Source organism: Dermacentor andersoni, chromosome 1 (assembly GCF_023375885.2).
Source record: "Dermacentor andersoni chromosome 1, qqDerAnde1_hic_scaffold, whole genome shotgun sequence".
Taxonomy (NCBI): domain Eukaryota; kingdom Metazoa; phylum Arthropoda; class Arachnida; order Ixodida; family Ixodidae; genus Dermacentor; species Dermacentor andersoni.
In genome coordinates, this window is record NC_092814.1 from 80,677,890 (window position 1) to 80,695,569 (window position 17,680).

The 17,680-nt window shown below is 47.1% G+C and overlaps 1 protein-coding gene and 1 pseudogene across 1 annotated transcript in view; one reads left to right on the plus strand and one right to left on the minus strand.

Annotated features, from left to right (window-relative positions):
- Cbp53E (Calbindin 53E) overlaps positions 1 to 17,680 on the plus strand; it is a 252,080-nt gene that overhangs the window by 147,500 nt on the left and 86,900 nt on the right. The gene's annotated exons all lie outside the window — the stretch shown is intronic.
- Positions 14,631 to 15,786, minus strand: LOC126545982 (programmed cell death protein 6 pseudogene; annotated as a pseudogene).

Genomic DNA, 17,680 nt, shown 5'->3' on the forward strand with positions numbered 1-17,680 from the left:
AGCTTTCATCATCTGTAACAAATTGGTTGATGTGCTTTAACACCCGTAAGCAAGCTAAAGTGATTTTGAGTTGCATCCCTATCGGAATGCCGCCGGTAGGGGTTGAAAGACGCCTTGTGATCACAGAGTACAGAAGTTCAAATGATAGCCTCGAAACTTAGAATATTCGAGCATGGCTCTTGAGCGTCAAAAAAAAAAAGAGAAAGAAAATAAATGCGCGAGTTCAACACGGTTCACATCATGACGGGGTGCAGGCCACGGTGGAAAAGCCACAGACTTGCAAGGCCATCGGAACTATACAAGAAAATAAAGCTATCCGAGGAAATCAACTGAAGATCACCAGCTCGATAAAGGCACCGTGGATAGCCTGCAGACGTGGCGAGAAATGCTTCCCAGGCGCAAATATTCTGGAACGAGAGAGCCGGAGTCGACCGTAAGCCTAAGCAGGTCGAACCTCGATCAAAAGATGCAAAGCGCAGCGAGAAAGTGCACAATCCTCGCAGGCGTGGTGTGTTCTTTGTCATGAGGGAAATCAGCCGACGCTCGCTTGAATCGATATCTGTTCACCCGGTGCGAAATCCCCCGCGTACTCCGCGAGCCTCGTGGTCAGGCATTCTCGTTTCGCGAGGCCTTTATGCGTATACTATAACGGAAGCCACTATGTCGCGCGACGCACTTTCCTCGCCGCAATTCAACGCGCGGAAGACAAAAGAGAGCGGCGGCGCCTGCATTTATATTTGCGGCTTTGCCGAGTTGCGCGTTTTCGCGAAAAGTGGAGAAAACGGGAAAGGCTGAGCCTTGTTTAGCATCGTATTGGAAAGCGTGGGAAGGGGCGCGGTCGACGCTTGCCTCTCTCTTCCTCCGCCGACCACGTCGCGGGCCGTTTCATGAGGAACCGAAAGAAAGCAAGTCGCGATGTATATATGCAATAGATTCGGAAAACATCGCGTGCGCGTTAAAGAAACTGGAACTTATAAAAGAGCCTCATTCGTGCGACAACACCTCGTATTTATCATGTAAACAAACAAACAGTGGAATGTCATATAGCTTCACCAAGATCAGGTCTGTCTTTCTCTTTCTTGCGTCCTTTAAGAGCGCCGTGAACCTTCTCCCTTCATTATTTTCTCTATTTTTGTGTTCTGTTAAAGCCGAAGAAGTCAAGACACCATCAACCATGTAAGCGACTCTTTACTACACAACCATAGTTTCTTTCTTTGCCTTTCCTTCATCCTAGAGACAGTTGTTGTCTTTCTTTCTTTCTTCCTTTCTTTATTTCTGTTTCGCTTTCTTTCTTTCTTTCTTTCTTTCTTTCTTTCTTTCTTTCTTACGCGCCTGCGTTAGCGAGGCTCCTAATTCCCAAGCAGTTTGTTACACAAGAGCGGAGAAGAAAAAAATAAGATCGAATGGGGAGGAGCAGTTCACTCAACCAGCCTTCAATCATTTCTTTGTCTTTCTTTCTTTTTCGTGTTTTTTTTTAAATTATTATTGCTTTCTTTAGTTTACGCTATACACCCAATGCTTGGCCAATTCCTCGCAGTACATAGGTGTGTGCGCAAGTACCTGCAGGGACAAGAGTCGCCTCACTTGGTTCACCTGGCGTGCGTGTCACATGGGTCGGCTTATACGTGCCTCAAGAGACTACATTCTGGAACAGTATCTGTGGCGTTACCTAATGGTCGGCTATGTTTCAGCTTATGATAGCGTTGTCGTATTTTTATCGCTGCAGCTTTGAGCCGCATGCGCGTTATATTTATTATTCTGCGCTGAAGGCTTAACAACGTTCTCGCTCAACCTACATCGAATGTCGTAACGAGCCGCCTTCTCCAGTGGACAAGCCATTGAGTTGCTCGTAACGTTAGGCCCAAAAGTGAAAAAGAAAATAGGAGTGTCTTAAGCGTAAAGGCTCCTGCCACCACCACCCATTCCCTCCTCGGAGAAGAGCACGTCTTTCCTGCTAACAACCGGTCTGCAATGTCGTCCAAAAAGCATTTTGGTATGTGCATATTGTTTTATATGAGTAAGTTGATGTAAGGTGGTTGAACGGCTTGCTCGAACCATTTTACCGGCGGGTAAAAAAGCGGCAACTGACCGCTTGTGAGTGGCGGTAAATTGCCGCACAGTTGTTATGAAACTCGCACGAAACCTTCTTTACCTTTGTCGTTGGACAACTTTCTGTGCGGCCACTCACTGTCATTTTCGTAAAACTTTTGAAGAGGTGGCAAACTTGCCCATAGGCAAAGTGCTGCGTGCGAACCGCATCTGATACGCGAAGCTGTTTGTTTCACGGTCCGCTTTAAAAGCGCTAGTGTGGTTTTTAAAGGAAACAAGACTCATTGAGAAACTCATTGATGCTTTCCTTTCTTTTTTAATCTGCTCTTGTTTTCTTATCTTTTCTGCCATTTAACCCATCCCCCTGTGCAGAGTAGCCAACCGGACACCTAATCTGGTTAACCTCTCTGCCTTTCACCTCTTGTTTTCCTTCCTTCTTTCACGGTCCGCTTAATAACGTATAGACGCGGCTCGTTCATATATAAGAATTCGCCACTGTGGCTAAGTGAAGGTGCTGCTGAGAATAACGCCGTCGGTTCCATTCCCGGCTGCTGCAGCCGTATGCCAATGCAGACAGAATGCAAAAACGCTGGTGTACCGATCTTTGGGGCACGTAACCAAAATAATCCGGAGCCCCCAGGGTTCCGGCACCTCGTATATTGAGATCGTAATTTGGGACGTAAAACCCAATCCGTTAATTGTCTTTAGTTAAGCGGCAAAGGAACCTAGACTATGATCAATAAAACAGCCTGACGGGTTGTATATATCATCATTGAATGCATGTCACTTGTTGTGCCGAGTGTTTTCAGGTGATAGCTGAATGTGGGGACAACGTGCTTCCACAACCACGAAACATATACAGGGTGTCGACACTAGCTAACTTTAGCCAGAGTTTAAAGATATGCGAATGCCACGTAGCTATACAGAACCAAGGTAAGGTTGTTTGCCGTCAGTTGGAGATACTCAAATTATTTTTCATTATTAGTCTGAATTAATTAATTAACTTCATAAATGTTGTAATTAGATAAAATTGTCATTGAAAAACATTGACTCGCCATCTCGACCCTGCGAAAGTGTATGGCCAGCGAAGCTGTTAGAAAACCACTCAAATACCGTCGATGAGGATATGAAATGTTTTATTGTTCTGCCCAGTCTTAGCACGACACCGTTGTTGAGCCTTACGATTTTGCACTCTTCGACGCTCATCGTATTCACGCTGCTCTTCAGGAGTCTTAACTCTGCGTGGTTTAAGCATAGCGGTCTTGCAATGAACTGAATGAGTTGCCAGGCAGGGGTGCGATCGGAGATCGTTGTTCGGCGCGTTCGTTCGGTTACCGGCGCGCGCGATTGGCCTACTCCGCGCCGACGTCGCCAGCCGCGGAGCACGGCCACGTTTTTGGTGATGTCGAAATGACGACACGCTCCTGTCAATCATCGTGCAACCGAGCACGTTGTCTGCTAGGCGCCGAACCCGGCGGGAGAGTTGGGAAGTTTGGAGCGATCATACGCTCGTTACGAGACCGGCTTCGAATGGCGCGTCTGGTGGATTGGATTGGATCCAACCGGCGCTGCGGCTACGGAATGGCACGTTGGGATCCAATCCATAGTATAATTCGAGAAAATGGCGCTTGCGTTGGGAACTTACGTTGGCAGAAAGCGAATTCCGTCGTCGCTTTCGTTTCTCGAAAGAAATAGTGCGTTGGTTGTACAGCGAAATCGACTCCATCATCGGTGCCAGCGAGCCACTGGAATGTTGTTGCTGCCTCTTGAAAAGTGCGCCACTATTCCCGTCATTTCTTTTTTTTTTTTTTTTTTCTTTTTTCTTCTCGCTGTGCGCGGCACCACCTATAGGGACGACGCAGAGAAACTAATAGTTATAAATTGCAGTAGTCGCAATACTACTATTTGAAAACGTGTTTAAGCTTGAAAAGAAAAGCATACATGTTTTAGATAAAGATTTCATTCATTGGAGGACGAGAAACATTTCGTTTTGTAGTATACTGTCTGCAAGCAGACGACACACGAGTGAAGTAAACTTCCGGGGAGGTCACCGCTTGCCGATCGGCTTCTCTCTCCAACCCGTTTTCAGAAATTTTGCATACTGCCACTTTGTGACGTTGCAGCAACCGAACAGAACGCGTATTGAACAAAGATCTCCGATCGCGCCACAGTTCCCCTATTATATATGAAATTTTGTGACGTCACTCAATGACTGGAATGCTGCTGTTGCCCCTTTCCCACTGGAGCAGCTCATGCAGCCGTAATATTTACCGGGAAACACACGCGGGGAGAAGCAACGGGCCTCGCATTGTTCACAGGCATCTTATCCATCATGCAGTTTTGACGATTGTTTTGCGCTTTTCGTTATTGAAGTGAACACTGAGCTGTGTGTTGTATGCCTAATTCCAAAGGAGATATGCACTTTCTTATTCTTTTTTTTTTTTTTTTTTTTGCTGACGCACACGAAAAAGCCCGACCAACTAATGGCTAACACCTTCGCTGTAAAACTCGCCGATACAGAGAGAGAGAGAAAGGCAAAGGAAAGACAGGGAGGTTTACCAGCTTTCTGTTGTTCAATACGTGCTACATAAAAGTGTTTTTCCGAGCTTTAAAAAAGCCCGCGAATACACACAAAATTGCCGCGCGACTGGCCGCTCGAGGCACTTTGCGTGTATTCGCGGGCTTCTTTCACACTCGGAAAAACACTCTAATACTCCCATCACTCTAATGGAGCACATATTAAGCAACAGAAAGCTGTATCTGGAGTTTCTCATGTTTCTCTACAATTTTCTAATTAACCCTTTTCTTCTAATTATAATATTTGAGAATTTGATTAAATACTTAGGACTAATTATGTAATTAGGTAGAATGAAAAAAAATAAGCTGCGTATCTCGAAGCGACGGCAAACAACAGTATCTTGGTTCTGTCCAGCTACGTGGCATTCGCCTATTTTTATACTCTGGCTGAAGTTAGCTGGGACACCCTGTATATATGGAGCCGTACAGAATGTTATAGCTGTCAACAGTGCACGTGTTTTGGTTATTTTAAATAACCTATAATTAATTCTGGCAGAGCAACATCACTTTTGATTCATGTACTCCGAACAGCCTGCTCTTCTGTTTCGGCTAAAGGCACGTCAGCCTTGGCTTCACCTCTCCTCGGATAGCGGCTGCCATTCCAGAATTGTCTTTATTATTATCATCATCTAATTCGCTGCTACTGTCGACGTCTGAATAATAGACTTTCATGCAAGGCACTCATCGCCACAGTAAGAGCCTGACAACCTGTTCGCATTTACGGTTCCGCCCTCGAACGGCACAGGTTGCCAGAGAGCGCAAATATATGCTGAACATATTAACTGCCGGCGCATTTTCGGGCACCCGTTGCGCGAGTATCGGACGAGGAGAGCGTAACGCCCGTACTTCGCTGTAACGAAAGCAACAGCCTGCACAACTCATTCCACTTTAAACGCACTCTGACGGTGGAAAGAAACCTAAAGAGCCATAATAAGACCTCTAATATAGCCTAACCAGGCGCCTAAATGATGACCATTATCTCCCGTATTTCGATGGAGGCGAAATGCGAAAACACCCGTGTACTTAGATTTAGGTGCACGTTAAAGAACCCCAGGTGGTCGAAATTTCCGGAGTCCCCCACTACGGCGTGCCTCATAATCAGAAAGTGGTTTTGGCACGTAAAACCCCATAATTAAAAAAAAATGACCATTGTCTCATTAACTGTACGCCAGTGTGGCATTTGGAGCCCCGTAGGCGCCGCTATGGCCCAACGGTTACTGCTTTCTGCTGCTGAGCAGGGGTACCCGAGTTCCGAGGCACGGCCAAACTTCGGCGGGGGCGGAGCGAGAAAATGCCTGTGTACTTAGATTTATAAGTGCGCGTTAACTAATCCCCGCGTGGGGAGTTGATCCGAAGCCCTCCGCTGTAGCGTTTCTCGTGAATGCGTGAAGCTTTGAGACGTAAAACATCATCATTTAAATGGTTTTCAACCCTGCGTGATTAGAAATTTATTTGTCAATCTGTCGTGATAGAAGGAGTAGAAAAAAGGGAGGGAAACACGGGGAGGTTAGCCAGTGTAAGTACCGGCTGGCTACCCTGTGATAGAAGGCCGAGACAAAGCGTGCAATCTTGACTATAGGTGGCTTTAACATGGGGACACCCAAGGAGCTTAGGGTGCCCTTAGCGCAAGTCGCCAGATGTCTCCGCGGTGCTTGGGCCTGAGGGGAAATTTGAATAGCGTTCTAAGTTGGCGTTAGCGACACGTGCTCTTGCAGCCTCATAATGGCTCAAAAAACGACACTCTGCAAAGAGGAAATTGAAACTATTCCCGCCAAGTGCGCTTGCTGAGTACACTCTAACGAGAAATTGAACACCCTTTGGGGCTTATCTTGTCCCATCACTCTAATCGTCATCAATCTCATGCGCGCTTCCTTTATCTGCCACTCTGCGCGCACAACTTTCCTGTCGGGAAAGCTGCGAAACGCTGCGACGCCCATGCCATCCCCGACTGGAAAGTGCCGGGTCGGGCGGCGACAAAGAAAGCGAATGCACTCGAGATTGATGACGATTTTCCCTGTGGTACAAGATGGGCCCCGAATGGTGTCTAATCATTTTTAGTGTAAACCCAAAGAAACTCGGGAGCATGCATTGGGTGACGTCGACCACACCGATTGTCGAGGCATGAAAATAAGCGAGGCGGTGCGATTAACTTCTTCTCGCGCCATAGTTGTTTGCGACCAGCTTAGCCTTCTGTTAGACTTACAAACGCTCAAAGTAATTATGCGATCTAGAAAAAGAAGACAAGAAAAACCAAAGACGTATGAATCAAATCTTACATGAATGTAAATTACCACGAACCATTCTGCAGATCCTGCGGGAATGAACGCTATGTGAAACAATTTGCAGATAGCCGGTTATCCGGAATCGTTTGGGGTTCTGCAAAGCATTGCCAAATGTATCAACAACTTTGTGTAAGGCGAGGAAATGTGTCTGTGATTCGAGCATGTGTGTGATATGACAGCTGCAAGACGACGACGACGATAATATGACGGGCATGACCAATCATTCATGGTACTCCGGCGAAGAAACCTTACAGTTTGTTTCGTTGCCACCTGGCCTGATCCCAGAAGCGGCACAATATGTGGGAAACTCGCACGCTGTCGCTTTTGTCTGCAAAATGTTACTTTACGATGTGGCGCGCGCGCAAATCGTCCTAAATACGAGCTAGTTGACGTTGGCAAGATAAAAAATACGCGTGTGTCTATGGCCTAATGGCTACAGTATCGGGGTTCTGTGCTCAGGGACTCTGGTCCGGTCCCGCAACTATGCACATATTTTACAGTGAAACTGTATATAGCTACCCTCCTGCGGTGGTCCGTGTCCGTGCGTCTACACGTCGCGTCGACACGAAAACATTTTCGTCTCCAGTTTCTCGCGAATGCTCTGTAGCTATCGATATAATGTAGGTACCTTAAAAAAAAACCGTACTGAAATTGGCCGCTAAGACGACTCTATCATTAGGCCGAGTTTCATTTGCTTGTCATAATTAGTTAACAGTATGTTGTAAACCTTGCATAATTCCCGTCCGTAGTCAATACATGGCCGTCTGCGGAGGGAGTATGGTTACAGAAAACGGCTGTAACTCTTGTTTTGTCGAAACTATCTCGAAACAAATTATATGATAATCAGCCGCTAAGAAGTCTTTTTGTTTGTAGGAGATGGATGGATGGATGCAAAACTTTAATAAGGTCCTGAGGTACGCGACTCAGCGCGCTGCGGGCCGTTTGTAGGAGATATGACAAGGAATTTTCGCCGTCTAATTCTCTTCCCCTACTTGGTCTCACTCCTCTTGCAGAGCGTCGCAAACTTGAATGCCTTAAATTCCTTCACACGTTAATCAATTCTCCTCGCCTCTCCTCTCTAGATACCTACTTGACTTTTTCCAAACCCTCATGTACGAGGAGTCAGCATGCTCTAAATATCGCTACCTTTTTTGCCCACTCTGATTCCTTTAAACACAGTTTTTCTTTTTTTTCATGAACTCTTGAAGTCTGGAATTCATTACTGGGCAATATCCGTTCACTACCAGTGAAACAATTCACGCAAGCTTGTTTATACTCAGTGGCTATGGTGTTGGGTTGCTGAGCACGAGGTCGCGGGATCGAATCCCGGCCACGGCGGCTGCATTTCGATGGGGGCGAAATGCGAAAACACCCGTGTACTTAGATTTAGGTGCACGTTAAAGAACCCCAGGTGGTCGAAATTTCCGGAGTCCTCCACTACGGCGTGCCTCGTAATCAGAAAGTGGTTTTGGCACGTAAAACTCCATAATTTAGGTAAGCTTGTTTATAAATGTTGTATGTTTGTTGTTCATCCCACTCCTGCAACAGCCTCATTGAGGCTGCAGTATATATAAATAAATAAATAAATAAATAAATAAATAAATAAATAAATAAACATTGCGCCGAGTTTCATCTACATTTCATAATTACCTAGTTCACAGGGAAGTTGTAAATATTGTGGAATTCCCGTCTGCCATACGGGGCACTTGCACACGTCACTACTTCATAAAATAATAAGAATAAATCCCTCCACAGTCAAACGATGTATTCGTTAATTGTTTGTGTCCTTCAATAATAATAATAATAATAATAATAATAATAATAATAATAATAATATACATAGATGCGTCAATTGGGGGAAAATGCACCATGTAAGACCACTGGCATTTTGTCGCGAAGCGGGTGTCTCGCAAAACGCCACGCCAATATGCCGAGGTGGCATGTTGCGCAACGCAGTTAACTGCACGCACAGCAAAAGCTGCCACAAACAAGTATCCGGTGAATGGATTCAAGCGCATGCGAAAGACTGAGAAGCTGTACTTTAGCGGCCCTCCCTGTTCCGGAGCTCTAAATTTCCTTCTTCGAATCTCTTGAGAAATACTGCAACAGGGGTAAAAAAAGTTGGGTGTGACGGAAGGGGGAGGGAGTGGGATTTGGGGATTTATTCTTACTGAGGACCTGGCACTGACAGCCAGCTATATGTAAGAGCAGCTACAAGCCGTCTTACAAAAATAAATCGTGGCCGCCAGTTACACAGGGTAGCCCGTTCCGGCTAGCTTTCCGATCGCGGTCTATGCGAAAAAGCTTCCTTCCGAACAATATCCGTGGATCTCGTTCGTGTCGACCGTTTATCTTGGCATCGGACCCCCGAGCGACTTTCCATTACATGTGAGCCGGCCGCCTGTCTTCCGACAGCGGTTACAAGGCCCAGAGCTCACCCTGGTGCCGGCCTAGGGCATAAACGACAACGCAAGCATGACACGTCGGCTCTGCATCAAGAAGCCGACGGCCACTCGCTCGGTCGCTCAGCATTTATTCTCTTCTTCTTTTTTTCCTTTCCCTCGCTCAGTGCCTCCTTCATTCTCTGTTGCCGGTGGGCAGGGGCGCTCGTTCGGCGAAGAGTGTTAATATGCCTCCCAAAGCGTGTTCCAGTACCGCAGGAGCACGCCGGTAAATTATGCCTGTGGTGGCGCGCCGCGGCCTCGCTGCGTGCTGCGTGTGATGCTGTCAGCAGGCAACAAAAATTACCTGTACGGGGGGGAAAAAAGAATGGAACCGCAGTGACCGATATTTGTGACGTCTTCATAAGTGCGCCTCTTTATATCAAGCTACGTACGCATGGTCAAAGGGTTGTTCGAACCCTTTATTTACTTTTTTTTTTTTGTCTCAGCGTAGACAAGGCGCTGTGTTGAACGGCGTAAAATGAAGGCGTCTAATGCGCACATGCCTGTATGACGGTTAAGCGCTAAGACTAAGCCAGATACAACTGTGTGCATTACGCACCATGGCAGTGCGGGCCCTGAGGCAAACGGCGCAGCCGCTACTATGTCGTCGTCGTCGTCATCGTCGTCGTTGTTTTTGTTGTTGGTGGTGGTGGCGGTGGTGGTGGTGCATTATCGATTAAATAAATACAGTTGTTTGGGTTTGTGACCAAATGCCGGAACGTGGAGCTGTCGCCGTTTGGGTAGTGTCTTGTCACTTTAACTCAGTCGCGCATCTTTGTCTTATTTACGAGGAGAGATTTTGCGAGGGGCCAGACTGACACAACCGGTAGAGGAGAGACGCGGCTGGTTTACGCAACTTTCCGCACGAGAAGCAAGAGAGGTGCGCTGACGACAACTTTCTTTTTTTTGTCTTTTTTTGTGTGTGGGGGGGGGGGGTGGGTTAAAATCTCGTATTTAGCGAACTGTGGGGCGCGCACGATACCCGCAAACTCTTCATCTCTCTTTACGTGATTTGCATTGGGTGGTTTCAGGTATCCTCGCTGCAGTGAGAAGTGTTTCACACATTGAGTGGAGGACTAATTGCATTTTCTTCCCTCGGATAGTGAGGCCAACCTCCTGTGCCGAGGTATTCCGAGAATGACGCCTCAAAAATATCTGGTTTGCTGGGAATATTCCCAGCGTCCTATATTTATCGTCGTTTTTCATGCGACGCTGCTCTGATATATCGTGCTTTATGATGACGGTATACCAACAGGATAAACGAGAACAAGATTAGGTTAGACTCTGGGGTTTTACGTGCCAAAACCACGATCTGATAATGAGGTACGCCGTAGTGGGGGACTCCTGATCAATTTTGATCGCCTGGGTTTCTTCAACGGGCAACCAATACACGGTACACGGACGTATCTGAATTTCGCGCCCATCAAAATGCGGCCGCCGTGGCCGGGATTCGATCCCGCCACTTCGTGCTTAGGAGCGCAACGCCCTGGCGCCTAACCAACCACGGCACGTTTAAACGAGAAGAGCTCGAAAAACACAGGGCGCGCGCTTAGCCTTTGTACATCAAGCTCATCTCCCGGTTGGTCATGTTAGAAATGCTGTTACGTATTAACTTCCAACTCGTCCAACTCGTCCAACTTTCTATTCACTTTTCACTGCTGACGTGCTTTAAAAAGTCGGCGCTTGTGAGTGTACACTTAATGTTTTGCAACGTCTTTTTTTCATAATAGAGCCGGTGTCGACGTACACATACATTTAGCTCTGTCCGAATGTTTTGATTCAGTCTCGCCAGTTTTTCAGCGTGTGTGCGAAAATCTTCACACACGGTGATAAAAAATACGCACACAAATGCACACGCTTTCACTCGTTAAAATGATTTTGATGGTATAGCGTTCAACAAAAAAAAAAGCGCGGAACTTTCCGATAGGCCAGAGGGCCTATGGCGAGTGTTCTATTCCCCCGACACCGTTATTCTTCTGCATGCAGTGCGGGTGAGCTCTGTTCAAGAGAACGATTAAAGTGACTGGAGTATCTTCTTTCTTGCTTTTTTTCTCCCTGTTGAGCAAAAAGGCACATTTATATTAGTGTGAACTGAACAAGAAACCGGGGACTGCAGCCATTATCCATTTCTGCTGTAGCTGATATTGCCATCCACCCGATTTCAGATATTGACATTTAGTCTTGGCATACTTCCAAACAATACTTCTTTAAGACATTCGCAGATACTATTGAAACGCCGTCGTTATTTTGGTCCCAGGAACTTCAGATCTAGGTATATATTCGTTGAGTTGGCATTACTGGCGCCCAGAGGGACAGAACATCTTGCCTTGTCAACGACGACATCTTAAAAACGTCGCCAGCGAAAGCTGCGTATTTCACATGTAGACGGGACTTTTGTTGGGCTCTTATACTTCCATCAGGACTGGACCTGAAGTAATTGGTTCGGTCTATTTCTCTTTCACGATGTCTATATTTACCTATTTACCCACGTTTTCGTGTGATACCTTCCCAATCGCGACAGCATTTAGCAGTATCGTGGGTTCTAATAGGGCGCTCTAGGGTGAAACTTGCTAGCAAACGTTGATCAGGCACAAACGCAGTCCATGTCAACAACCGGTTACACGTTCGTGGCTGTACTTGCCTAACGTTACGTGACTAAAATAAAACATCCTTTGATTCAGTGCAAAGCAATTTTGACGCCGGACTTGCTTCTCATTTCTTCGTCGTGTTTGCCCGTGCCACCGAACGAGGTCTCGAGTAAACCAGGACGCAGAAATGCTTGCAAGGCTAAAACAAACTACATCAGCAGCGGGCCTTTGTTGGCGAGATGTCTTTCGAGCTACAAAGTTACGCAATCGTCGCTGCGTCACGCCTTTGTCGTGTTACCTAAAAAGATGAGACAATTTTCTTTCGGGCCGAAACGATCACGATCGAGTGTGCGCTTCTGTAGGACCGCACAGCTTTCCCTCTCGTATTATTCCACTGAGTAGACAGGCATGTCACGTCGAGCCGTTGCTATCCAGTCACGGATTCTGCCAACCGATAATAAAATTTTTGCGATTCTGGGGAAGAAATCGAAACCCGTGTGTGAAGCCGCAAGAAAAAAAAAACAGCAGCATGAGACATTCAACATGCAACCATTAAAAAAGTTGCGCAGAAGCTCTCGCAGAGAGAGGATTAACGAAGAAAGTTAACAGCCAAGCTGTATGTGAGAGTTCCGAGGGGCAGCTACTGTTTTTCTACGCGTCCCCCGCAGAGTCCTTATTTCTTTTTGTGATGCCAAAGAGTCCCCAGACTGCAAATAATCAAATAATAAAAATTCCCACTGTCGGCGGCTCGGTCGAGACCTGCTAACGAAACACTGGTCTGTGGAATCAAAGCGCCGTGAAAACGGGACCAGTCGGCGCCGCGCGATACGGAGAACGCGGCGAGCCGAAATAAGAGTACGCGCGATCGGCAGGCGGCGCACGTCGTCTCCTCGCAAAAGGGACGCTCACTGCCCCGCAGTGGCGGTGCGCACGGCAGGCGCTGCCTCCGTCGCGGCATTCGTCGTCCAACGATCGGCTTACTTCGGCCCGCCGAGGAACTTTGGCGTACGGCTACAAAGTGCCAACGCGTTACGTGCAAAGCTAAATGAGCGTCTTTTATTTTATTTCTTTATTTTTTTCATTTTCGTGAACCTAATTTTGTTAGTACTCGATCCTTGATTGGCTCCACAGGGCAGTCATTTCTGTTGCCGGTGCCGATCACTTTCTGCGACGAAGTTCTTAAAGAAGGCGACGCGCCCACGAATACGGGAACTGAGAACTCGTAAGCGAACCCGTAAGAGGTTTTCTTTTTGTTTCAACGATGGAGTGCCAGTGACGATGTAACAGGGAGAATAAATAACACGGTTCTGAGGCAAAGTACGCACAGCCCTTATCAAAAACATACCGGTTAGTTGATGAGAGCTTCTTGGGCCGAATTCACAAAGCATTTTGTTCGTAAGCGCTCGTTACCATTGGCCGGCCGGGATTGGTTGGAATTAGCTGTTACGAACAATTCTAGCTTAAGGGCTTTTTGTGAATACGGGCCCCGAAGAATTTTGGGGCGTCTTTACGAAAATACAAAGCAACAAAGGTCTCGAAACACTGACGGGGGTGAGCTTCGGCCATACGGGTCGTGTTCCCTGTGTTCTGAAAAAGGCTGCACGTGACACTCTAAGCGCACCGATATCATTGCCGCACTTTTTTGTTGTCTGAATATTCCTCGTCGCACGAACGCATCTCCCCTTGGATGCATTTTCAGCGGGAAGAATTGAAATGCAAAAATTCTAGCTTGTTTCCGATAGCTCAAGAACTTACCGGTATACTTCCTGCCCAGGTGACCAAGCTCATCAACTCTGTTGACCTCATTAATGAACGTCCTCAACGTTGAGGAAATGGCCGCTTATGTCCATTTGCGAGCAACAAACTGCATGCACTTTGTATGACAACTCCAGAAACAAGCTCCACCTTTTACACAAGTTCCCGATTCTGCGGACACCACCTGCGGCTTCCCCACGAAAGAAACGGATTTTCTGGCAGAGAAGAATGGCGCTGTTAGAGATACACACGTGAAAGCCTACAGATCCTCGCAATCAGTTATGTCGGTATTTGTAGAGAAGGCAACAAAAAAAAAAGCGGTGAAGCCCTGCTATATTTGTTTCCCTTCTGCAAACTTGGAGCAAAAAGCAACTCTCAGAACTATATGCGTCAGATGGAAATTTTCCCAGGAGGTAAGCCGATAGTGAAGAAGGGAGAGATTCCAACTTGCTATTCTCAATAGATGTTTGTTTTCGGAGTCTCACGGGAAAGCGGCTCGCGCTTACCTGCGTGTTCTTAAGCGCTGCATAAAGAGAATAAGCATCAGCGTATGACCTGGCACTAACAAGCAAAGGGAGCATGGCAGAGCACATGGCCTCAGATAGCATTAAAGCTGAAATTTTTAGTATGGTATGGTTGACACTCAGTACCCCTCGCGAGAGACGAAGCGCCTCAAGAATAATGCGGAGAGAGCAATTAACGCAAATGCATCACTTAGCTGCATCATTATAAAGATATTAATGACTCTACCTAGTCAGCCGCCCCAAGAGAAGACCTTATGCAGCGAATTATGCGTACGGCAGTTACTAGACTCCGAGGGACCTAACGTAAAATCCTCCGATCATAGTGAAAAGAGTTTAGGAGTCCTGTCTGTTGAGTTGGACAACTGAAAGAAGTGGCACATGGCGAATATTCCACCCTCTCGCGGTCGCAAACTATAATTAAAGTGATCTCTGGGCGTTTTTTTTATTGCTAAAGACAAGCGACAGAGAACGGTTACCGACAGGGCATGTTGTATTGTCGACGGGCGAATTTCGAGCGGCGTTCCCCGGTGACGCGCGGGGGAATTTTCCGGCAGGCGGTGCTACGCGAGCACCTGGATGAGCATGACAATGTACTCCTCGAAGCGGACGTTGACCACGCCCGTCTTCTGGCGGTCGTAGCGACGGAACGCGTCCGTGGCGCTCTTGACGAACATGCAGGCCTGGATGAACTCGTCGAAGTAGATTTTTCCTGCCCGCACGAAGCGGCGCAGCAGCATGGAGTTGAAGCGGTCCGTGAGCGTGCAGTTGCACTCCTTGAGCGCGTTCATCATGTCGGTGGGCTCGATGGTGCCCGCGTTGGACGGGTCGTAGTGGCGGAACGCGCTCGACCAGTCCGTCACGAAGCGGTACAGCTCGCTGAACTCGTCGAAGTTGATGGTGCCGTCGTGGTTCCGGTCGAAGAGGCACACGAGCATCTTGGCCGTCTCCATGTTGAAGGGCCGCCAGGTGCCGCTCGACAGGGCCATCTGCAGCTCGCGGTAGTCGATCGCGCCATTGTGGCCCTGGTCGGCAGCCAGGAAGGTGCTGCGCAGGGTGACCTGGTTCAACGGTTGTCCGCCGATGTGCGCCATGCCTTTGCCGCCGCGGTCCCCGGGGGTCCTGCCTTGTCGTTCTCTTGCGCTGACGCCGCGTGACCACGCCGGCACGAGCGCCGCGTGCAGCTGCGAGAGATTATGCGCGATCGCAGCGCCGAGCTTTCTGCTCGACAGACTCCTCCTCGTTTTTTTTTTTTTTTCGACAACGCACCTTTCTATTTTTATTGCAAACGTCCGTCACTTATACTCTCAAGTTTCCACTGAATAGGCTGGCAATCGTCACCGTTAACAAACAGTGTTAATTAAAATGTAGTATTCGTGGCGCTTCCTGCGCACCAAGGACGACATGAAAGGTCCTGCTCCTTTGGTAACTTTCGTCGTAAGCAGTCAGGCTCATAATATGCACGCTGCGAAATTGCGCTCTTTGTGACGGAGCTAACTTGATGATGATAATGATGATGACCTTAAAGTCTTTGGCACATACCCACTCAAGGGGATTGGCCAAGAGTCGGGCAGTTTCTACATGTGTTCCATGAGAATAAAATAGATATTAAAAAAAATTATGGGGTTTTACGTGCCAAAACCACTTTCTGATTATGAGGCACGCCGTAGTGGAGGACTGCGGAAATTTTGACCACCTGGTGTTCTTTAACGTGCACCTAAATCTAAGTACACGGGTGTTTTCGCCCCCATCGAAATGCGGCTGCCGTGGCCGGGATTCGATCCCGCGACCTCGTGCTCAGCAGCCCAACACCATAGCCACTGAGCAACCACGGCGGGTAAAATAGATATTCGAACAAAATGTTCGCATATGTTGAATTTGAAGATGCAGTAATTGTTGTGCATACAGACAGCGAGTCGGTCATAATAACAGCTAATAAGTAATTTCGGGGACGCTTTTGTAACGCTAATATATTCGCTAATAATTCTGCTAGAAAATGGGCGTGAAGTCCGGAAGGCGAAGGAGAGTGAGATCATTGAAGAGATTCAAAGGAGACACCTACTGCTGCCTTCTCATTGCACAGAGAAGCGTCATCAGTAGCTATTATGTTGTCAGTAGCTAGCCGGCCTAGGTGGTCTTGTAATATATTAGTTAAGTTTCTTCTAGGTAATAGTTTAGCATGATTTGGAAATATGTCCTCGAAATAAATTTTGAGGCCTGGAAACGCATCATTCGAATGGCAAACTTCACGTATCGACACATTCAATTGTTGTAACTGTGCTTGCACAAATGTTATCTGAGGGCTGCGTAATCGCGACCACGATACGCCAAAAAACTCAGACGGTTCAGTGATAAATATATATAGTTTACGTCTCTTCGGAAAATCTTAAATTTTTTAAAAATGTCTGAACCATAAGCGTGCTGAATCTGCCACGTGAGCTTCCTGACGTAGAACAGTGTCTGCAACGAATGTAGGTAGCCCTAGGCATAAGCGTAGAGCTTCTCTTTACGTATGAGAGGTTTAATTTTATAGGCGAGACCACCGAGAAATACAACGCCGCCGAATTCTAATATCAGCCAAACACACATATTATATATCATCAGTAAAGTATCCCTGTGTAGTCCAGAGCGACGGTGACTGAGCCGGCGGAGCAAAGCTACGGCACATTCTGCCTGTGTTGTATTATATTCAATTTTACTGCGCCAGGCGAGCTTGCCATCGTATATAATACCAAAGTACTTGACTGAGTCAACTTGAGGAATGATTGAGGAACTTGAGAGATATATGCAGCTGCGCACTTAACGAAAATACTAGTACAACACTTTACTAACATTTAACGAGATGAATAACCCATCTAGCCATGTCTCAAGCCTACAAGTCTACAACGACAGGTGTAGTGAGTGTATATTAGTTGCGGATGTAAAAAATGTGATATCATCCGCATAAACATAAGCGTGTACTTTCCTCGGGACAAAGGAATGGTACTTAGGAAAATGTTAAATAAAATATGAGAAAGAACGGCACCCTGTGGCACACCTCTTGTCTGCTTGTATTTAGACGTCGAGATACCGCGTTGATAACACTAAAATTTTCTCTCTCTCATAAATCAATATATCCAAGCGGTTATGTACTACGGGAAATTCGTAGACTGAAGTTTATTGAGTAGCATAAAATATTCTACCGTCTCGTATGCTTTTCCTTCAAAGTGCTCTCATTTTCTTCGTTATCGTCTGCCAACTTTCAACGTTGCTCGGCTCCACCTGGGATAAACTGGTGAGCTGCCGGGCCACGCGTCACGCTGGCGCGCGCAGGAAGTCGAGAAAAATCCGAGCCGCACTGCTGATGCAGCCGCTGCAGGCGCAGCGGCAGCAAACACGCGCCTTCCTTTACTCAGCAGAAATTTTTTGGGTGGCTCGCGGACCATATATCACACCGGCGTGGAAAAACATGAACTGCCTTCGCT